Source organism: Schistocerca gregaria, chromosome 2 (genome assembly GCF_023897955.1).
Source record: "Schistocerca gregaria isolate iqSchGreg1 chromosome 2, iqSchGreg1.2, whole genome shotgun sequence".
Lineage (NCBI taxonomy): Eukaryota > Metazoa > Arthropoda > Insecta > Orthoptera > Acrididae > Schistocerca > Schistocerca gregaria.
In genome coordinates this window covers 572,643,607-572,664,864 of record NC_064921.1, presented here as the reverse complement: position 1 = coordinate 572,664,864, position 21,258 = coordinate 572,643,607, and positions in this window count along the sequence as shown.

Genomic DNA, 21,258 nt, shown 5'->3' with positions numbered 1-21,258 from the left:
TTCTTCTTTCGATGAGTACTAACACTTCTCAAATTATCCGACCTTTTTTTTTTTTTTAAAAAAAAAAGAATCTATAATCTGGTGAGTGCAAAATGAAACTAAAATATTTATTTATATGTTGTCATATACCAGTAAAACATAAAACCACTTACTGCAGATCAGCCCCACGTTAACTATCTGTATCACCGTTTTCCCTATACTAACAGTCACTAATTAAGAAGAATATAACTTACATCAGTCCAATCTCTCAATCACAGACTCATAAGGTGCCACCTATTTAATAAAAACATTTTTAATGTACCAAAGTGCGAATCTAATGTAATATACTGTAAAGAATTCCCACGAAATTGAAATATATGGAAAAGGTCATAACCAACATTAACATGAAAGTGGGAAGTCTTCTGGTTGGCAGGCGTGTCGCTATGTCATATACCAAACTATAAACTATGAAGTAAGTCTTAAGGAGAGTGTCGCAATACCTACGTAATATATCAGAAAGACAAAGATAAAACGTCAGTCGTCAGATAGAGAAGAAAACCTTAATTTGTTTCACTTTACCTGTTTTGAAGTTTAAACTGTCACCTTCAGAAGTGAGATAAGCTCAAATCATTGATATGCCAACGTCAAAGAAGGAATCAGTCGGTACTGTTCCTTGCTGCAGAGTCAGTAAAACAGAGTGACAACTCTAAACATACGACTTACTTTTTCTCTTCGTTGCAATATTCTGCAGCTGCTGAACTACAGCTATGAACAAAATCATAGCAGAAAGACATTCACTTTCATGTCAATCAGAGCAACAAAAGACGCGTACCTCTATATGACATTAGTCCTTAAGCAGGGTAAGGCAAAGGAAAGTATGGCCTACGAGCAGAAAAACAACCAGGAAACATATGTGTGGGTATACTATACAATGTGTAATATGTCAGTTGGTACCTTCATGAGTAGGTGATTAAATGAGAATATGGTCGTCAAGGAATAGACTTGTTAAAGTTTCGAGAACATACCTTCACCGAAGAGTCAAGCAATATATTGCTCCCTCCTACGTATATCTCGCGAAGAGACCATGAGGATAAAATCAGAGAGATTAGAGACCACACAGAAACATACCGACAATCCTTCTTTCCACGAACAATACGAGACTGGAATAGAAGGGAGAATCGATAGAGGTACTCAGGGTACCCTCCGCCACACACCGTCAGGTGGCTTGCGGAGTATGGATGTAGATGTAGAAGAACACTATGTCGGGTATTATCAAGACGTTAAAGGTACAGGTGTGCAACCTGAAGAACATACCCATGCCAGTTAATAAAAGTGTAGATGCATGAAAACGTACACACGTCATATATCATCAAAACAATGTAATGAGGGAAGAACTCACGACTTCGACACTGTAATGCCAGTAAGTGTAGTGTGGCCTCCATGGTGGTTACACGCCGAAAATCAGAGTAGGCAAGTGAGTAGGTCAAGGCAATGTTGCAAGCTGCCACTTGTTTTAATCATAAATATATGTCTGAGTGATGCTAAATATTATTAATTTTACATAAAGAAATGTATAATCTTCTCAATAACCTTCAAATCGTGAGCCGCGCTTTAATTTATATATGTATTAGAGAATTTACTCATTGCACTTTTATAGCCTGTGTCTCTAGTCATTTTCAGAGTAATTAATTTCATAAGATTAAACCTTAAATTGCTGGTGTACTCACGTACCACCTCAACAAAATAAAAAAATGAATAATTAGGGAGAGTAGGAATGAGGACACTGGCTTATTTAAGTTTACAAAATAATGACAAGTTTTGTTAATCCTTTTTTAACTACGGCTAGCTGATAAGTCTTACACAAAAATGACAAACGCATAACAGGGAAGGAATGGTGTTTGATTGGCAAAGCATACATTGAAGTAGAAACTATACAAATTGTCCCCTGAATTAATCCCTTTTACATTGCAATCTGACTTCGTTTATATGAATCCACTGTGAGGTCCAACTCGATTCAAATGGACTCAAGTACGACCCCATACACCACAAAATACGGTTCATCTGAGAACAGGGAGCTGTGAATATCATGTAACAAGCTTACGCTGTTGCAGAAGTATTTTTACCCTATCATCCAGGTTCAGGCGGCAGCAGAAAACGGCGCACTGTGAGCGAGGAGCGGTGTGGTGCAGCAGCTGTAATGTTCTCACGCCTCCACGAAAATTTGAAAACTACGCAGCCAGACGTTCTGATTAGCAGAATGCGGGAAACTTCTCTACCACAGCCCTCAAATCCCGGCAGGTTTCAGTGTGAGGTGCATCCGTTCGCTAGTCTGGCCAAACCAGTTTTACTCACAGGCACGACGGTGTGTGCTGGAATAGTAAAATGTCAGATGGCCGACTCAGGATAAGTTCACCCTCGTGACGCGATGTGTCCGAGACGATATACAGTTCCACCACTGATGGTACACTTGGAAACTCCTAGTCCACCATGAGTTAGTCTCACACACTAGGGAAAGACATGAACTTCTCCATCAGGAGAGGACCAGAAGATGAAGAAAGTAAATGTCACAACCACTTTTCACCAAACCTCGGTATGGGAGCCGAATTAACAAAAACGAAACCGCCCCCGAATTGCACAAACCAATCGAACTATCCTCTACTCATTGAAGCTACCCTCTTCACTGTTATGTTAATCTGGTGGCCAATCCAGACTCAGCACTGAGGTTCCCACACAGGGGAAGCATGTCTCCACTTTGCATATCCTGAGAGGGGCCAATCAGTGACTCGGAAGCTCTCTTATCTGAAGAAAGAAGATTTTAGACTAAGAAGGCGTCGTTCTCGTAGCAATCATGACAATGTTTTGGCAAAAGACGACTACCCAGACGGAACCACACTCCCTCATTTATGGACAGTTCTAATCTTCCCGGGCCGACCATTTCCAAATTCTGAAAGAACGCTGTTAACCTTCCCAGACGGTCGTGCCCAGGAAATATATCTTTTTGTTAAAAATGTTCAAATGATGGGACTTAACTGCTAAGGTCATCAGTCCCTAAGCTCACACACTACTCAACCTAAATTATCCTAAGGACAAACACACACACCCATGCCCGAGGGAGGACTCGAACCTCCGCCGGGACCATCCGCAGAGTCCATGACTGCAGCGCCTAGACCGCTCGGCTAATCCCGCGCGGCATATATCTTTTTGCTACTCGCTAAAAGAAACTGGCGACTTCATGGGATCAAGGGGGTTATAGTCTTGGCTCCACTAAATATGTGCAGCAGCCTCTCTGTCTGTATCTTCCCAGGTTCTAACATGAGAATGACCGGAGTTTTGTGAACTTCCCACCAGTTCCACAAAGGTGCAGTTTACAGCAGTCTCCTTAAATGGCTTCTTCCACCTACTTTCTGCCATACGGCCACCTTCCCGACAGGCTGCCGTCTGGCCCATGTAAAATGCTTTGCGAACCGACGCCTTTCTGTCCGACCTTAGAACGGGAGGAGAAGAGGGCTTTGGCCAGAAGTCCCTCTGCAGCTACGATCCACTGAGCGCTGTTTCCCGGAATCACTCACACGCCATATCCCTGCTCTCAGCATTTATGGCCCCCAATTCATCTCTCTTCGTGTTCTCTGTCGCCTCCATTGCGGCCCCTTGGGCAGTTCTCTACAGGTTACACATGCAGTTATTAGAACATTCTGCCCACGCTTTCCCCGTACAAAAAATCATAACCCACACATACCAAATATAGTAATGTGGAACACCGAGATCAAGACCTATGATATGAATATTAATCTGAGTGACAGTGTTGTTAAAGTAAGAGAGTGGCGTGCAATCTCTCAACATTAACTTGCATCATACAGGACTTGCGAAAAACTAGAAAGGTACTAAAACGTAAAAACATGTATGCTATCTGATGAATAGTAATTGCACGGCTGTAGTGCATCCTAGATAAACGATGTTAAAAACCAAATAAGAATTGCGTGTGAAGGCATATTCCTGTACATACTGAAGACTAATAAAGCAATACCATGTGTAGCTACACGCCTAGTATACGAAATTGCTAGCGAGAAGTACAACCACAATCCACATTACGAAAGTGGTATCCCATATATACAGTACACATGTAAGCGTTGCAATCACTACTGAGTCTTAACCAGGAAACTTTGTTAATATATTCTAATATACAGGCGATTATCAATGAACTAAATGACCAGAACTCTAAAAGTTCCAATATGTTGTACATCAGTCTACAACTGTACGTGGGGACTCAGTCCCATTTACCTTATGTGCAGATCAATCATAAAAGAAAGAAGCGTGTTGCCCAAGCCACCAACAGTGGTCGTGGTATAGAAAAAAACCGTATGTGAATGAATGCTTGACACAATGACTTAACCAAAAAAGGGGGGGGGGAAGGATCAGAGAAAAATGCTTCCATATTAGGTCAAGAACAACACGCACAAACAGATAATATCTAATAATAGATAGGCCGTTGCAATGTGAAGAGGTTAAAGAAAAGTCATGAGACTCATGCCATCAACACGTAAAGCGATAAATACATCGCAATGTTGTCTAGCCGATAAATGCTAACTTAACAAAACCTCAGGAATTCAGAGTGATGACTAATTAAATTCTGTTAAAAAGAAGGGAGCCCATGACATGACCTTATATTTGAGGTTACAGTACAAAACTGAGGGAGCGAAAACACGTAATCAACTATTGGCGATTATGGAGTCAGCAAGAGTAAATCCTTTGCACGAAGTCAAACAACATACTGAAACTGACATAGTCTATTGAAAATCCTTGAAGAGGTGCATGTCTCCTATGGATTAAATCAAAATAACTTTCTGCCGGTAATATGAAAACTTTAATCGGGGTCTCACTTTATATGGAAATTTGTAACTTGGTGCTAACTTAGAATATTTTTTCACAGATTGTATCTATTCATCGACAGCAATGTGACTTCAGATGTCTTGTTGACTGGTTTTCGTTACTGGGGTATGAGAGGCGAAAAGCTGGCACACCGCTGAAACGAGCAGGGGAAAATCAAATGAACTAAATCAGTGTGATCACAACAGAATCTCTTCTAAAGTTTTACTCGAATTCTACCCGTCAGCTTACATATGGTTAACGAACACCTAATTTTCGGCTTATTGATCCGAGAGAAGTGACACACATCAGCATTTGTACTACACGTGTCATTCACTGAATACTGATTTGACTATTCTAACTTTTTTTCAAAGCTTTTCTGAAGGGATTCCTCATACATCATAACAAAATCTAACTGGTTAATCTAAAACTGTGAGAAATGAAGGTATAATCCTTGATGAAAATATAACTGGACAATAAAAACTGTTATAATTCATAGAAAAAAATTCTCAGGCCTGATTTAAAATATTTTTGATCTATCAAAAACTGTAATTCGACAACTTTGAGCGAATTTTCATCATTTTTTTGGTCACTAGATAACTAGCACGAATTTTCATTTATTTTCTTTTGACTGAAACGCATTTGGATTTTCAGAACCATCCAGCTTCTTTTGGGAGAAGATACGCTTGTAGCAAATATTATTGAAGGCTCCCAAAATAAAAAATGAGGTGGCAGTGCATGTCCAACAGTTATTTGGTGCTTTCTACAATTAATCAGATCTTACAAATTTCACCCGTTTTCAATGCCACAACGTAACTGTGTGGTTACAGTAGTTGCATTGTTAGTGAACTTCACTCATTCATATTCTAAAGTGGTTTATTGTGTGTAACTATGAGTTATTATTTCAACAACAAATTACTGATTTCGTCCATCAGCTGTCATTTTCAGATAATAAGCGGAAGCGGTAGCTCAGTGCCAAGTACACTGAGGAAACCACATTGTCATTAAACAGTTTTAAATTTTTTTCTATTAGACTGAAATATCGTTCTGTAAAATGAATAAACTATACAACAGTTGCTTAATCCACGATAGTTTACTGTGTACACTATCAGTTTCGGAACACGTAAAGTTCCGTCATCTAGTGTAACCCGTAATAATGAAAATATAGTGTTGCACGACAACTGGAGGGGATCACCAAGTTAAGGAATTACGTAGCTAAAATTTCTAAAAAGAATTAGAACAAGTTAAAATAGAACAGGTCGTTACTTAGAAATAAAATTATTTAACCCTCTGAGGTCATACTCACTCCATTGTTGTCGTGGACCCAAAAGCTTGGTATCAAAAAGGTAAAAGGAACCTAGAAAAATCCGAAAAAAATGGACATCACGACCGTACGCAAGGAGCCACCAGAATATTGAAACATGTAGAATGCAATAAAAACGGGGGGAGGGAGAAATTACAGTTGCGTGTAATTACTTACATAAATTCCACAAAAACCATTCCCGTGTGCTGCGTGACTGAGAACACAAACAGGAAAACTGTGTAGTACCAAATACTAGCCATGAGCCATAGTGCAGTTCGCGCTATGAAAGATATATCTGATTGATCAACTGTTTAAACTGAAAAAAAAACGGGAAGTAACAGCAGGTAGGAGGTGGAACCACTACAACATTAAGGTCGAAGAGTACGAGTAGATAAAAAAAAAAAACTGATTCAGTTACGAATGTAACGTCGAACCATCCGTTTAAATGTTACTTGTAATCCATCTTGATTGCAATTTTTTTTATTCATATGACCGGTTTCGGTTCATTCAGAACCATCTTTTTATGTGACGCAGGATGTGAAAGTTGCTGGATTTGGACGGGTTACTCCTGTAACTGAAACATCGGATGTCAGATGAATAAAAAAAATTTTGCAATCAAGACGGATTATAAGTAACATAATACAATCACTGATTGCTGCTATCCCATCAGACATTATGTCTGTTTTTGCAAAATCCGTTTAAATGTAAAACCCCTGCATTCTGCCCCCCCCCCCCCCCCAAATAGTTAAATAATTTTCCCCCTCACGTCAGAAGCATGTGAAAGGGAGTTCGCTATAATCAAGTATATTGCCGCGCGAAACGGGTATCCGGGGTGTTGAAAATGAATAAAGAAGTACTAGTGAAGCGTGGGGGAGCTTGAAGGGAATCACTCTGTCCGCAATAGAGAAAAAGAACATGTTTTATACGATTCCCTATCATGGATGCGTATCTGAGAGTATTGGAAAGAAACTGATGTGAGTTAACACAGCTCCAGCATTTTTCAGACCAAAAAATTTGGGCAGTTATAGGTTAAGAGACCGTCAAGTTTTCAAAAAGGTCCCTTTCTCCTATCCCAGTGTGTATTTTACTGAGTCCTATATAAGCCAGTTGTGAAAGAGCAAACACTTTGGTCAGACAGGCAGGAATTTTTACAGGAGATTTAAGGAACAGAAGGAGTTGGCCAATCCTAGGTCAGCTTTGACACTGCATTTGACTGACGACTAACATCAGCTGCAGCAGGTCAGCGATAACTTAACTGTCTTACACACTGCAGAGAAAGGTGGGACACTCAGAGTCTTGGAAGAAATTGAAATCTTAAGAGGTTCACATTCCCGCCCTCCCGGTAAGTTAATGAACACAATGGCCTGTATCACAAAAATATTTTAGGTGATTATAACACTACTGAGGCACGTAAAGGTGTCCATATAACGTATTTCTTTTCATGTACAAGTCCTATTCTATCTTAATGTGATGGTTCCGTCTCCTTCATGCCTTTACTTCCCGCTTTTTCAGTTTAAACAGTTCACCAATCATATATCTGTTTCGTAGCGCTCCTGCACTATGAATCGTATGCGGACTCGGTATTCACGGCTAGTCCGCCTGTTTAGCTGTGTGATAACATGTTTGCCTACCAAACAGCGAGGCTGGGTTCGGTTCCCGTTCAGAATGGAGATTTTTCTCCGTTCGAGGACTGGGTGTTGTGTTGTCATTATCATCGTTATTCCATCATTATCATCATCATCATTCCATCATCATCATCGACACGCAAGTCGCTCAGTGTGGCGTCACCTAAAGTAAGACTTGCAATTCGGCGGCCGAACTTCCCCGGATGGGGCCTCCTGGCCATCAATGGCATACGATCATTTCATTTCATTCACGGCTAGTAGTCCTATTACATAGGTTCCTTGTTTGTGTTCCTGATAGCGCAGCACAGGAGAACGGTTTTTGTGGAATTTATGTACGTAATTCCAAGCAATTGTTATTCCTTCCTCCTTTTTCTTATTGCAATCTGCATGTTTAACGATTCTAGTGACTTTTGTTGTACATTCATGATTTTCGTTTTTTCGGATTTTTCTTGGTCCATTTTTCCCTTTTGACACGGCATCTTTGGTCCATGGCAAAATGGGATGAGGATAACCTCAGATGGTTAAATAATTTTATTTGTAACTAACGTGCTATTCTTTCTTTAGTTTAATTCGTTTCAGAAATTTTAGCAGCATCATTCCTTATCTGGCATTTCAGACTTTAGGATCCCCTCCAATTGTCGTGTAGCACAATATTTATTACAGTTCACAAGCCGGTCATGTATACAATGAAAGATGATGGATTAAGCAAATGTTGGGCGGTATCTCCATTTTACAAAATGGACTTATACAGTTAAAGCTGCCGCATACGAAGAACTGTTTGGGAAATATCGCAATTTCCAAAAAGAACTTCACTTCTTTCGTGTCTGCCCCTGGTAGCTGAGTGGTCAGCGCGACGGTATGTCATACCTAACGGCCCGACTTCGATTCCCGGCTGAGTCGGAGATTTTCTCCGCTCAGGGACTGGGTGTTGTGTTGTCCTAATCATCATCATTTCATCCCCATCGACGCGCAAGTCGCCGAAGTGGCGCCAACTCGAAAGACTTGCACCAGGCGAGCGGTCTACCTGACGGGGGGCCCTAGCCCCACGGTACTTCTTCCATAATATTACGAAGAACTGAATGCAACTGTTAAAGGTGGAAAGGGGTGGTAAGATTTATAATAACATGGTAGTGTGCATTTCTGGGACTATCTAAACTATAATGGAATCTAGACATTCAATTTACAGACAGAGTAATCGACATTATTCCAGTTTGTATCACAATCCGTTTGTTCGTAATGCAGCTAACATAAAGCGCAATATTCCCTGTGTTGTTGCTTTGAACACCCCCGAGACGATCATGTAGTCTTAGCAGTCAACACATCGAGGAACGTGCTGTGTGTTTTGTTCCAGGTGCAACTGCTGAATTGTTGGGGTACTAGCTATATACAGAGCAGGAGTATGAGCCACTAGTCGTGTACAGATGTCATATTACGGTCAGGTAACGTCTTAAATTTGTGTTCAGCGAAAGCTAAAGACATGTAAATGGCAAATATTTTTACAGATAACATCACCGACTGGCGTTTTGGAAAAAAGTTCTTCAAAAGGTGTAGTGTGTGTCTAGATTTGAGATGGTGAGTTGACCGTGCTCTTGAAAGTTCCACAAATGCTTAATGAACTGTTCTTTTTTTTCTTAGTTTACAAGATAGCAACTGATTCTGTTGACAGCTTCCAGTGGTTGTAACTGTCCGAGTTCGTCCTTAACTGCATCCATCAGTGCAAACTGGATATTTCTGGTCTTGCAAAAGTGAACTCTCTTCAGATTTTTGTGTAATGTGCGCTGTATGTGATGTTGCGCAGTAAAGACGCAATGCAAACAACTCACTAAACTGTGAGACGCAAACGAATTACTTTCGCAAATCAAAGACACAGCCAAGACTGAAGTAATATCTCTCTCTGTCAGCATGGTGAAAAGGTCCGTTAGCTATAAAGATGTACCTTTTCAAATACGAAAACTACATGAGTGAAATCTGTTTTTTGGGGAGGTGGTGTGGGGGGGGGGGGGGGTAAGTTGCAACGATGGTACAAGTTCTACTTTTTACCATAGAGTCAGTATTATTTTATTTGAGCGGCTGGATGCAATTTTTGTGGCGCCATATTTACTTAACCCAAGATGCAGAGAAAAGTTGTGTCTACAAATCACGTTAACGTTGCTCTGTCTGTGTTAAATATCCGTGTCTTGTTGTTAAGCAGAGACTGAGACAGGCCCAGAAAGATTTGACAAAGCACACACGGGCTGTCTGGTTTACGACACTGCCGGTCGTCACGGGACACGCGTATTCGATCCGTTAATGGCTCACCTCCCTGCCACACATGCTGGCACGCCACCTGTTTCTTTGTGTGATTGTCAGGATACGATTAAAACAAAATCACTTACCAATTATATAAATTTGGGTGCTAATTAAAATATCTCTGTTTCGTACAAAAGCAAATACCACCGACTGATCATTTTAAACTGATATAAAAAAGATATCTCAGTACACACCGAGTAACAGCGCGGAGAATAGCGAGACATGAAACAAAAGATCCTGATGACTGAATAAGCTATGGAAAATTAACAAAAGGCTTAAGTCAAATCTGCTCACAACAGAGACGACAACTGGTCTGGTACAGTGGTTCAAACTCTGAGCTACTTCCGAATTTTCGGCTCGTACCACAGGGATCAGAAACAGTTAAATACGATAGCGCACAGATCAAAGTTTACATGATTAGCAGACAGACAGCTCACGCAGCTCTCCCACCTTAGGATAACTGACGACTGTGGAGGCAGCAAAAGAAAAAGAAAAGACTGCCAGATCATTAAATAACTAAGAAACACTAGAAACAAAGAGAACTTAAATACTGAAAATTTTCTTTTAACACGCACTGTTCAAAGGCAGCAACTACTCCAATTCTTGGATAGATACTCGATGACGGCTAAGTGACCTGGTTTTTACACTACAAGCGGTAGCGGTTTGATTATATTATGATTACCTGATGTGGTGGCCAGGAAGAAAAAAGTTATTTCGTTTTCATTAGCATGTGAATGTAATGTACTTCCTAAGACTGAAACATATGCAGTCTCAATATCATGCGCAGTAGTTCCATTTCCAAGTTATTTAAGTACCTTATTTATCGGAGAAGGCCCACCACCTTGAAATCTATGTTATCGCATGCCTAGATGCGCCCAGTCACCAAACCGCAACTGAAATAAAAGGTCGAAGTTATAACGAACCGAAACCTATTAAGAGAAAAAGAACGCAGAATCTATCAAATTACCTCTAGTAGTGCCATTCAAGAAAGATTCGCACCATTAAGTGAAGGGATTTTCTAGGTCGACAAGAACATATTATGGCAACAATATGCGGGCTAAACCTAGAAGAGACAACGAGGAAACACCTCACATACGAGACACTCCAATTACAGACTGTTTACTTTGCTTAAAAAAGAACCATGTGAACAGAGGAACTCTTGGGTGTGTTTGAGATACAGAATTCGATTAGTGGGGAACTGGATCGCAAAGTGTATAATTTTCATTGCCATATTATTTACTGAGTCTGGGAGATCTGCCAGATGGATTCGCCATGGACTCTGACGCAAACGGAAAGTATTAAACTATGAAGCAGTAGTCCGTACAGATGCTCATAGCATAACGGGTAACAAATAATTTCATTCAGTTCGGAACTGGCGCGCGTCAATAACATCATTATGTGAACCCCACGTTTACAAATAGTCTTTGATATTCGTAGTGTTATGGAAGTAACACCCTAGGAATGTCCTTTTGAGGACTTACTTGCCACGCCTGGTGAAGACAGCGGTGCTCTGGTTTTCCTGCGAAAGAAACTCAATGACAGGTCTCTGCTTGGAACCGTCCTCTGTTACAGGCTCCATTTCGAAGGCTAGACATAGCGCCGCCAGCTATAGGAGTTGAAAAGGGAATGTTCCACTGAGTTCCGCTACGAATTCCGAATTTTTTCAACTTAAACTAACAGAGAAAGAATATGTGTTGCATTGCTTATTGAACACCACAAATACCACTTGGCACGCTGACCGAGACAAAAGGTTTTACAGTTCTTGCGACGTACTGGCGTGCATTCACTCTTCCTTCATTAACTATATGCCGACTCAAAAATTCTTCACTTTTGCGACTTCCGCCGCGCGCGGGGCAGAGCGGCGCTGTGGGCAGTGTGACTGTGGCGCTGCCTGTTGCCTAGTGGCAACAGCAGAGGCGCGCACGTCCTGCCATCGACTGGGCCTGCTCGCCAAAGGACGCCGTTTCCACGTCCTGGACGTTCTTGTCTCCTTGGTTCGTATCATGTACAGCGGCGCTTACCATCGAGTGATCTAATGTGTTGTTTGTTAAACTTGTCGCCTGGCTCCTTTAAAGGTCCTCGTTTTAATTAGTTGTCCGTCCGGGGTTGTGGACCCAGGCGTGCCTCGCTAGGTGCATGGAAGTGTGTTCGGTGGCCTTCGTCGGTATTCAGAGAACAGTTGGTGCCTTTAGCTTAAGACTGGTTGACTATATCAAGATTTTATGAGTACGGTAGCTCTAGTGTTACTGATTTGCTGTATTTAATGTGAACTTAATTATGACAGTGTATGAGCAATATTTCATAACTTCTCATTTCTCCGATAGTATTTTCCATGTATGGATACTAGGAGGCGTGTTTATATAATTGTTTAAAATTGTATTTAGTTTTAAACTGTAATATCGTCTGTTCGTGTATATTGCTGCGTTTTTTGTGGGAATCTTCCGCTATAATAAAATTTAGTTACCAATGTTCTTTTGATAAAATGCAATTTGGGAGAAATGAATCATACTCGCATCGACCTAACCCTTCGTTCATTCACGTTGTTTCAAATTACGAAAGCAATCATGACATCATATGCAATAGCTCACTACTCTATGATTACAAAAGATGTAGAGGGTTGGGTCTCGATACTCGTTGCTTCCTGCGACTATTCGCCAGATCGCCTACAGATACGTTGGCTTCGAGCTAACCATCAAAGTCAGAAGTTAGACTCATCGTTGAACGTCACAATATGCGACTCCGTGTCCTAGCTGATTCCGGCTGTGTACCGTGAAAGTCTCTGTTGTGTCAGTAGTAAACGACGCATTGGAACCCAAGATCTCAACACATCTGGTTTGTGCGATACGTTGTCTGTAACTTCTGCCGGGGTTTCAGCTTTTGTCACCTGTCCATCCTTCGGAGGCAGCTGAACAATCCTACGACCTTCTCGGGTTATGGTCACACTGGGAGGACTCGTGCCTGCTCTTCATCCCACACTGTTCTGCCGAATCCATCTCGTCACCAGTCCTTTGCAGTCGCTGCAATACAGCTAACTGTCGGTTCGATCTGTCGTTTGGTGCTCCTATGTCCCTCGTGGCAATGTTTCAATGTTTCTCAAAGTCCAAGTGATGGTTACAGGTTACACACACACGTCTTCTCAACACGTTTTGTTGCGGTCTCCATCTCAAAATTTCCAGTAACGCTAAAACCATCAATAGCCACGGTTACTCACAACATTCTTTATCTGTGCGAATGGCTTTCTTCTATACTGAAAATTAGCACGCATAAGTATGAAATTTTAGCTAAAACATTGGAGAATCAATTTGCTGTCGTTCGGTCAAGATGCTGGTTCTGTGAAACTTTGTTTCCGGCAGTGTACTGACTCACCACATGGCTTGGCATTTGCCGAAACCCAGCGACAATAGGGTAGTGTCTTGTTCATGAATGATTAGAAGTATAGGGCGCAGTATGATTCTCTTTGTCCGACGATCTGCTGCGCCCTTGGTTCAATTTAAATCTCCATCAGCCCTGTAGAAAAGGTCGACGTGGTGATTCATCTGCTGTCATCTGGTGAGTCATTGTAGGAATATGTAATTCACTGCATGCGTTCCTTAGTAGTGTAAAGCTCATCACAACTCTTTTGATTAACTTCTGCTTATTTTTGCGGCTACCGTACTATCGGACTCAAGTGTGGGAGCTTTACATAGAGACAGCCCTTCTTTACGAAAATAAACAGACCACGTACCTAATACGAGTAAGTGTCTCTCATATCTTCAAATATCGAAGTTGCTTAATTGAAGAGTGAAACAGGTCACTTTGATATGGTAACAGTAGAAGTCAAATTACTTTGATTAATTGTTCCTTTCGCGCGTCACACACTTCTCTGACAACGATACGCTTATCCAGCCTCGTCTAACAGTTATGTTTGTTCCAGTTCACACTCAAGTTGCGTTTCTACATTAATTAAACAGGTAATTGCTGCTCAGTGATCACGGAAGCCTTCTCATTTTACGTTTTACTGACAACATGTTTCTCCACTACAATTATTTATTCTGAAACGCGACACTGTATCAGCCATAGACTCTTCATTATCCCTCGCACCTTTCCACGTAACATATGAAACACATTTCTTCTTCAGACCGACGTAAAATTTTAACTATTTATTCCACTTTCTAGCAAATTCTGCCCTTTACTTATCAACAGCGCGGGGCGCGCTACCGCTCCGAACGGAAGCTCAACACCGATCATTCTTCTCATGCTGTGTGACACCTAGCGCTCGGGCATTGTTGTCATCACTTAGCAATACAGTGACTTCACAGAGAAAAGGCACTCTCAGCTTGGAAAGTTCCAGAAACCAACGATGAATAAGGAGTACAATATCCACACATCTGACATCAAATATAGCAGTACCCCTTACACAGAGCGCCACAGTTGCGCTCTATTGGTATGGCGACCTGCACCGGTGAGTGAGTCTTTCGTGACCCATCCGTGCTTAACTTTCATGTGATTAGTGATAATACCCTGCCACATGCTTACCAGGAGGAGGAATACTACAATTAGAGGAAACCATGCGTCTAGAATATGCGAGGGACACTCAGGTCTGGACCGTAGCACTGATTAACTGTGGGGCCTCTATTCAAGCAGTATGGACTCGTATTCTTTTTAAAATCTGTTATTTTACTTTCACAAAGCATATAAAGGGAATGTCTAATAAATTTTTCTTTTACTAATTTAATCACTGATACATGCTAGGGACTTTCATGTATGATGTCTGAACAATTTAGTCAGCATAAGTCAAGATACACAGCTCATTTTTTAGCTCTATTCAAATAGCGAGAAAAAAACAGTAAGAAATTATCATCGAGCATACTGTATTCCTTACCAGTATGAAAACTTATCTCTCTCTGAGGGGATAATCCGATTATGTCTCAAGGTTATCACAAAGTGAAAGCGTGTCACACACATCTAGGTACTAGTGGGCTGCATAAGTGTTTCTGCCTCATTTACGCTTTATGCAAGCAGGACGGATTCGAGAAAACACACACATATATATTAATAAGCAGACACATTTCAACACTCACCATCCAATTGTAGATTTTGCCATTAGTCTTCCTGTACAGACATAACAGCACGGAAGAGTGTATCACGTCTGATTCTGTACCTCTGCAGTTTGTGTCGCATGTACAGTGCCTTAATAAGGAGTAAGCCCCTCCTCTGTACAACCCATGTCTCTATATTCAATCCGCGAAATACGCTCCTGCCCTCCACCAAATACGTTCCTGAAATTAACGCTTCAAATTTTGGATCCACATTTTAAACAAGTCTCCACACAACTTTTGTGATAACTGGTACTCATGTTATGAAGAAAACTGTCTGTATCATGTTTTCATTTAGCTTCTATGAAGTGTTTTCTGTGGGAGTAGACCATCTCCAGATATAAAACAAGAATATGAAAATTAAAAACATTAGTAAACGTGCCAGGTTATCTGTAGTTTAGAATGACTGTTGCCACCATCGGCATCATCTGGTGACTATAATTACAACCGAGGAAACATTCGCGGTTATATGTGACAATGTGTCTTTACGGCTGATTCCGAAGACGACTGAACGGGTTACAGTCGAAATATTAGCAGAAGATACCGTTTATAACGGTTGAATTCCCGCAGTTTTATGGATCTGGAATGCCAAATATTTGGCGTTACTGTTTTCGACAGAATGTGGGAGCCAAATCATATAGGTCCAGTGAGGTGTTGTTTTCGTGGTACATTTAGTACAAAGTCTAAAATGCGAATAAAAAGAATGGCTCTGAGCACTATTGGACTTAACATCTGAGGTCATCAGTCCCCTAGAACTTAGAACTACTTAAACCTAAGAACAACACACACATCCATGCCCGAGGCAGGATTCGAACCTGCGACCGTAGCGGTCGCGCGGTTCCAGACTGAAGCGCTTAGAACCGCTCGGCCACACCGGCCGGCAAAATGAGAATAACCTTATTATAATATGGTATAAAATTATGACAGGGACTCAGATAAGAGTGATACCAGAACTGGATGCATGGCCTTAATGAAAATTTTTAGTGGATGTTGTTTTTATTACCATGTCTGCTGTTCGCTGTTATTTCGTCACCTGTGCTCGCATGGTGTCTGGAACAGGGGATAGATTTATAAGAGGACACTGCAGGGATATTTCAGCATGTGGCAATGTTATGTTGCTGAGTGGATTACAACATCCGACATAAGTAGCTCTGATTTTTCATTTTTCAGCGTTTATCGGTTTTGTAGCCCCGTGTGTTTTATTTGGTGACTGACTGCTTTAGGAATGCTTTAACAGTCTAAAGCGGAATGACTTTATTCAAAAAAAATTGTTACCAGATTCATAAACAAATAATACGAACAAAAGTTAGCACATTATTCCTGTTAATAAAACAACTGGCCAGGCAAGAAGGTCCCACTCTTTTAACCTTGTTGCACTCAGTGTTCTCTTTTCTGGAAACACGATTCCTTCGCTCCATAGTGCCAAACTGCCATTCATTCTCCTGTCGAATAATCGCTACTCAAAAGTAACTTATCTTTTCACGAATGTGTAAAAATTTAACATTGTTGAACTAACGACTTGTTTTATTCGGAACGAAGTGTACGGGTATACAGCCCTAGGATATGCAGCGACGTCTTCTCCTGAGTTTGAAGATTGCATCGTAAAAAGAAGAACCGTTATTCTGACCGGAAATGACAGCCGTAAGTGTAATAAATAATGAAGGAAGCCACCGCAGGGCTATTGACCGCGCACATGTCGCTTGCTACACGCTGTCGCACTACGGTGACAGCGAAACGCCTCATCTGAATGTCGTCGAACCCAAGAGGGTTTCACTTCCTCAGTCTGAAAGTTTCTGTAATCATCGCTGTTACTGTCACTATTGGTTGTTTTAATGTAATGTTGTCAAAGTACTGGTGTCTGTATTAAATTTAAGAGTACGACGAAATATATATTTGTCATCCAGACTACAGCAAAATTTGTTACTCCACGTAAGCGCACCTTTTGTTCTGTCAGTAGGGCCGGCCGTGCTCTCCGGCATTAAGACAAACCACAGCACCTCGTTTTCACATTTTTGACGAGGATGTGCTAGCTGATGCACATAAATACCACAGTTCTCAAACTGAGACAATTACCAAGACTGATTCCATATAGTCTGTTATGTAGACTTTTCGTTAGAAAACTATGTACAGCATTACCAGCGATACATAGCACTTGACAGTTTTCGGTCGGATGTAGTGTCTCTACGAGACCTATTGAAACATGCTCATCACACACAGATCAGTCTTATTTGCTTCATACCGGACCATATTTCATCCTTCAACCCTTATAATTCTGAAGCAAAAATTAGTAGCCATAAGAGAGAGTAATATCTACAACAAAATTTACCCATTTGTATATCGAATACAATTTTTCCATAGATCAACATACAGGAGGTTGTACAAAAACACGATGACACCAAAATCTCATTTGCACGCTTAATACGGCTTAGGAAAACCGTTGGGATTCAAAACAGCTTCCAGCCATCTCGGAGTGGATAAATTTAGATTCGGTATTGTTTTCAAGGAAATCTTATGGTTCAAATGGTTCTGAGCACTATGGGACTTAACATCTGAGGTTATCAGGCCCCTAGAACTACTTAAACCTAACTAACATAAGGACATCACACACATCCATGCCCGAGGCAGAATTCGAACCTGCGACCGTAGCGGTCTCGCGGTTCCACACTGAAGCGCCTAGAACCACTCGGCCAATCCGGCCGGCCAAGGAAATCGAATATCACTCTTCCTGCAAAATAGTGGCGGTTGCAGCTAACGATGAAGGTGGTAGATAGCGCTCACGCATTCTTCTTTCGAAAGCAGACCACAATTGCTCAATAATATTAAGATACAACAACGCTCGTGGCCAGGGGGATTCGACAATTCATCCCAGTGCTCACAAAGTCATTACTGTTCGATGAGGTGTATAAACAGCGGCCTTGTTTTCTTGGAACACACCATCACCATTGCGTAGCAGAGTCTGTGTCATTGGATTGACCTGGTGAGTCAAAATGGTCACGTAATCATTGGCAGTAATGTAGCTTTGCAGAGTACCTACGGAGCCCATTGGATATTTCTGTCCGAAACATCGCTGAACCTCCGTCATGTTTCTCTCTTGGGAGATAAACTCGGCCAAAAGTTGGAAATATTGTTCAACAAGACTCGTCCGATCAAATGCTTTTCTTCTATTGCTCCATAGTTTAGGTTTTATGGTTTCAGCAAGAAGTTTTCCCGTTACGGATATTTGCATTAATGATGTGTGGTTTTGGAATCCCATCACGACCTGCAATTCTGAGCTTATGGAGCCCCTTCGTGTTGTTTTGGTGCTTACAGGGTTCGCATTTGCGACATGCAGTTCTGCACTGATTTTTTAAGGTGTCGTTCTGTTATTTGACGTCACAATTCTCTTCAACGACCGTCTGCCACGATCACACAACACACACTTTCCTCCGCATTGTGACTTAGCGGATAATTTTTTTCTTTTACCCTGTATGCTGCATAGATCTTCGATACGGTGCCTCTTGAAACACCAAACACTTTGGCTACCTTTGTCAACCCACCATACGAGCCCCAGCAATATGCCCACGTTCGACTTTACTTAGCTCCGACATAATGCACTCACAGCTTCTCGGAACACTGTTCTGACCACATCTGACACCTTCTATCAGTTGAGGAGATAGCACAGGTGCCCTTTGTAATCAACAGCGCAACCTTTGAGCTTGGCTAGCATTTACATTTATGTTCAAGCATGTGTTTCTCACAGTGTTTACCTTTTTTTTGTCCAAGCCCTGTGTATACTCCGCAAGCCACTGACCAGTGCTTGGCGGAGGGTACATCGCTTCAATTACAATTTTTTGTATTTGATTCTCGTATAGAGAGAAGAAAATATGTCTTTATGCCTCTGTTCGTGCCAAAATCTTTCTCACGTTATTCTCATGATACTTACACGAGATATTTGATGGTGGAAAATTAATGGTAGCACAGTCTTTCTCGCCGCGTGGACTGGCCGTGCCGTTAGAGGCGCCATGTCACGGATCGCGCGGCTCCTCCCGCCGGAGGTTCGAGTCCTCACTCGGGCATGCATGTGTGTGTGTGTGTGTGTGTGTGTGGTTGTTCTTAATATAAGTTAAAATTAATTTAGGTAGTGTGTAAGTCTAGGGACCGATGACCTCAGCAGTTTGGCCCCTTAGGAATTCACACAAATTTGAACATTTTGAACAAGTACATGTATCACGAGTAAACGCCGTATTGAAGCACAGTTTCGGAGTTATGACGTAGAATATATTTTAAATATTAAAAAAGAGAGACATCAGGTTGCTATAACACGGGAAGATTACGTAGTGTAGTTGCCCTGAGCAGCGATAGCATCTACGATCTTACAGAGAAAAATAATTGTGCACGAATTTTGGGTAGCAGGACTGTGAACACTACGACGCCAAGAGCACGTTTGGTGGTGACTCCTCGTGCTGACGCCTTTCCTGTTGCTGAGGATCAGCCTCGAATCGGACTCTGAGTGGCCGTCTCGTAGAAGCAAACCATCTCCTTAAGCACTGGTCCTCGATCGATCTGTAGTACAGTGTGGTTGCTGGCACCCGCGCTGCAAACGCCCTCTCCTGTGAGGTGCCGTGAGATTCACACAGCTGGTCTCTAGGTTGATATACCACTTTATGAAGGCGTCTGAGCCCGATTCCCGTAGACAACACGCTTCCACAGTACCACCTGTAGATCTGCTGCCAGACATGTAGTTTTCTGTTACGAAGGAGCACTGCTCTCGCAAGAGTACACTCAGTTCCGATGCAAGTTAAGTTTTCCCCACATCTTTAATAGTGTCTAGAATATTTTCTTTGTACTCTGTGTCATATCATAAATGCATTCACTTTGTAGTAAGGGAAATGAAACGACATCCAGACAGAGACGCTAAAGAGCCGTCCAATAGTGATCTCTTTCAGGCATTTCGCTAGTAACGCCGGATATCAGCCGTTTGGTTAAACAATCATGGCTTGTAAAATGTGTAAGTAGGCTGTTTAGGTTTTTATGTTGGTAACGCCACGTAGCGCTCTGTATGAAAATCACTGTGCTGTGCTGTGTGCAGTCTGTGGCTGGTTTGCATTGTTGGAATTTTTGCTATTTTAGTGTTGGGCAGTTGGATGTGAACAGCGCGTAGCGTTGCGCAGTTGGAGGTGAGCCGCCAGCAGTGGTGGACGTGGGGAGAGAGGAGAGATGGCAGAGTTTTGAGAGCGGTCGATCTGGAGGTGTGTCCGTCAGAGAAACGAAATTTGTAAGAATGGATGTCATGAACTGATATATATATAATGACTTTTGAACACTATTAAGGTCAACACATTGTTTGTTCCCTATCAAAAGCTTTCATTTGCTAACTATGCCTATCAGTAGTTAGTGCCTTCAGTAGTTAGAATCTTTTATTTAGCTGGCAGTATTGGCGCTCGCTGTATTTCAGTAGTTCGAGTAACGAAGATTTTTGTGAGGTAAGTGATTCATGAAAGGTATAGGTTATTGTTAGTCGGGGCCATTCTTTTGTAGGGCTTATTGAAAGTCAGATTGCGTTGCGCTACAAAAAAAAAATTGTGTGTCAGTTTAGTGATGATCAGACTAAGTAAAGAGAGAAATGTCTGAGTACGTTCAGTTTTGCTCAGCTGTTTGAAAATCAAATAACGTGGAGGTTTCCATCACAGTAATTTATAATTTTTTCTAAGGGTTTCAAGTGCTGTGTGTCATGAAATGAGCTACAGTCTGGTAAGTTTGCATGTATTGGCAGACGACGAAAGGGGAGTAGCGTACACCGCACTACGTAATAGCAACCACATAAAGAATGTTCGTAAAGTTGTCGTTGCTACACCGTTGTTCGTCAGAAACTAAGACGGTTGCGCGGAAAGTAATGCACCGCATTTTTTCTCAGCCGAAAACAATGCTACGAATGCGAAACGTTACGTATGTATTATTTGAAGTCTCCTGAGTGAGCGTACCAACAGGAAAGTTTCAAAATGGCTTCTATAGGTGATGTATGTTACAAGTAACGTGCCGTCATTGAATTTCTCACTGCAGCGAAAGAAGCAGTGGGGAATTTTCACAAACACTTGTTCAAAGTCTATGGAGCATCTGATGTCGACGGAAGTATAGTTAGTCGCTG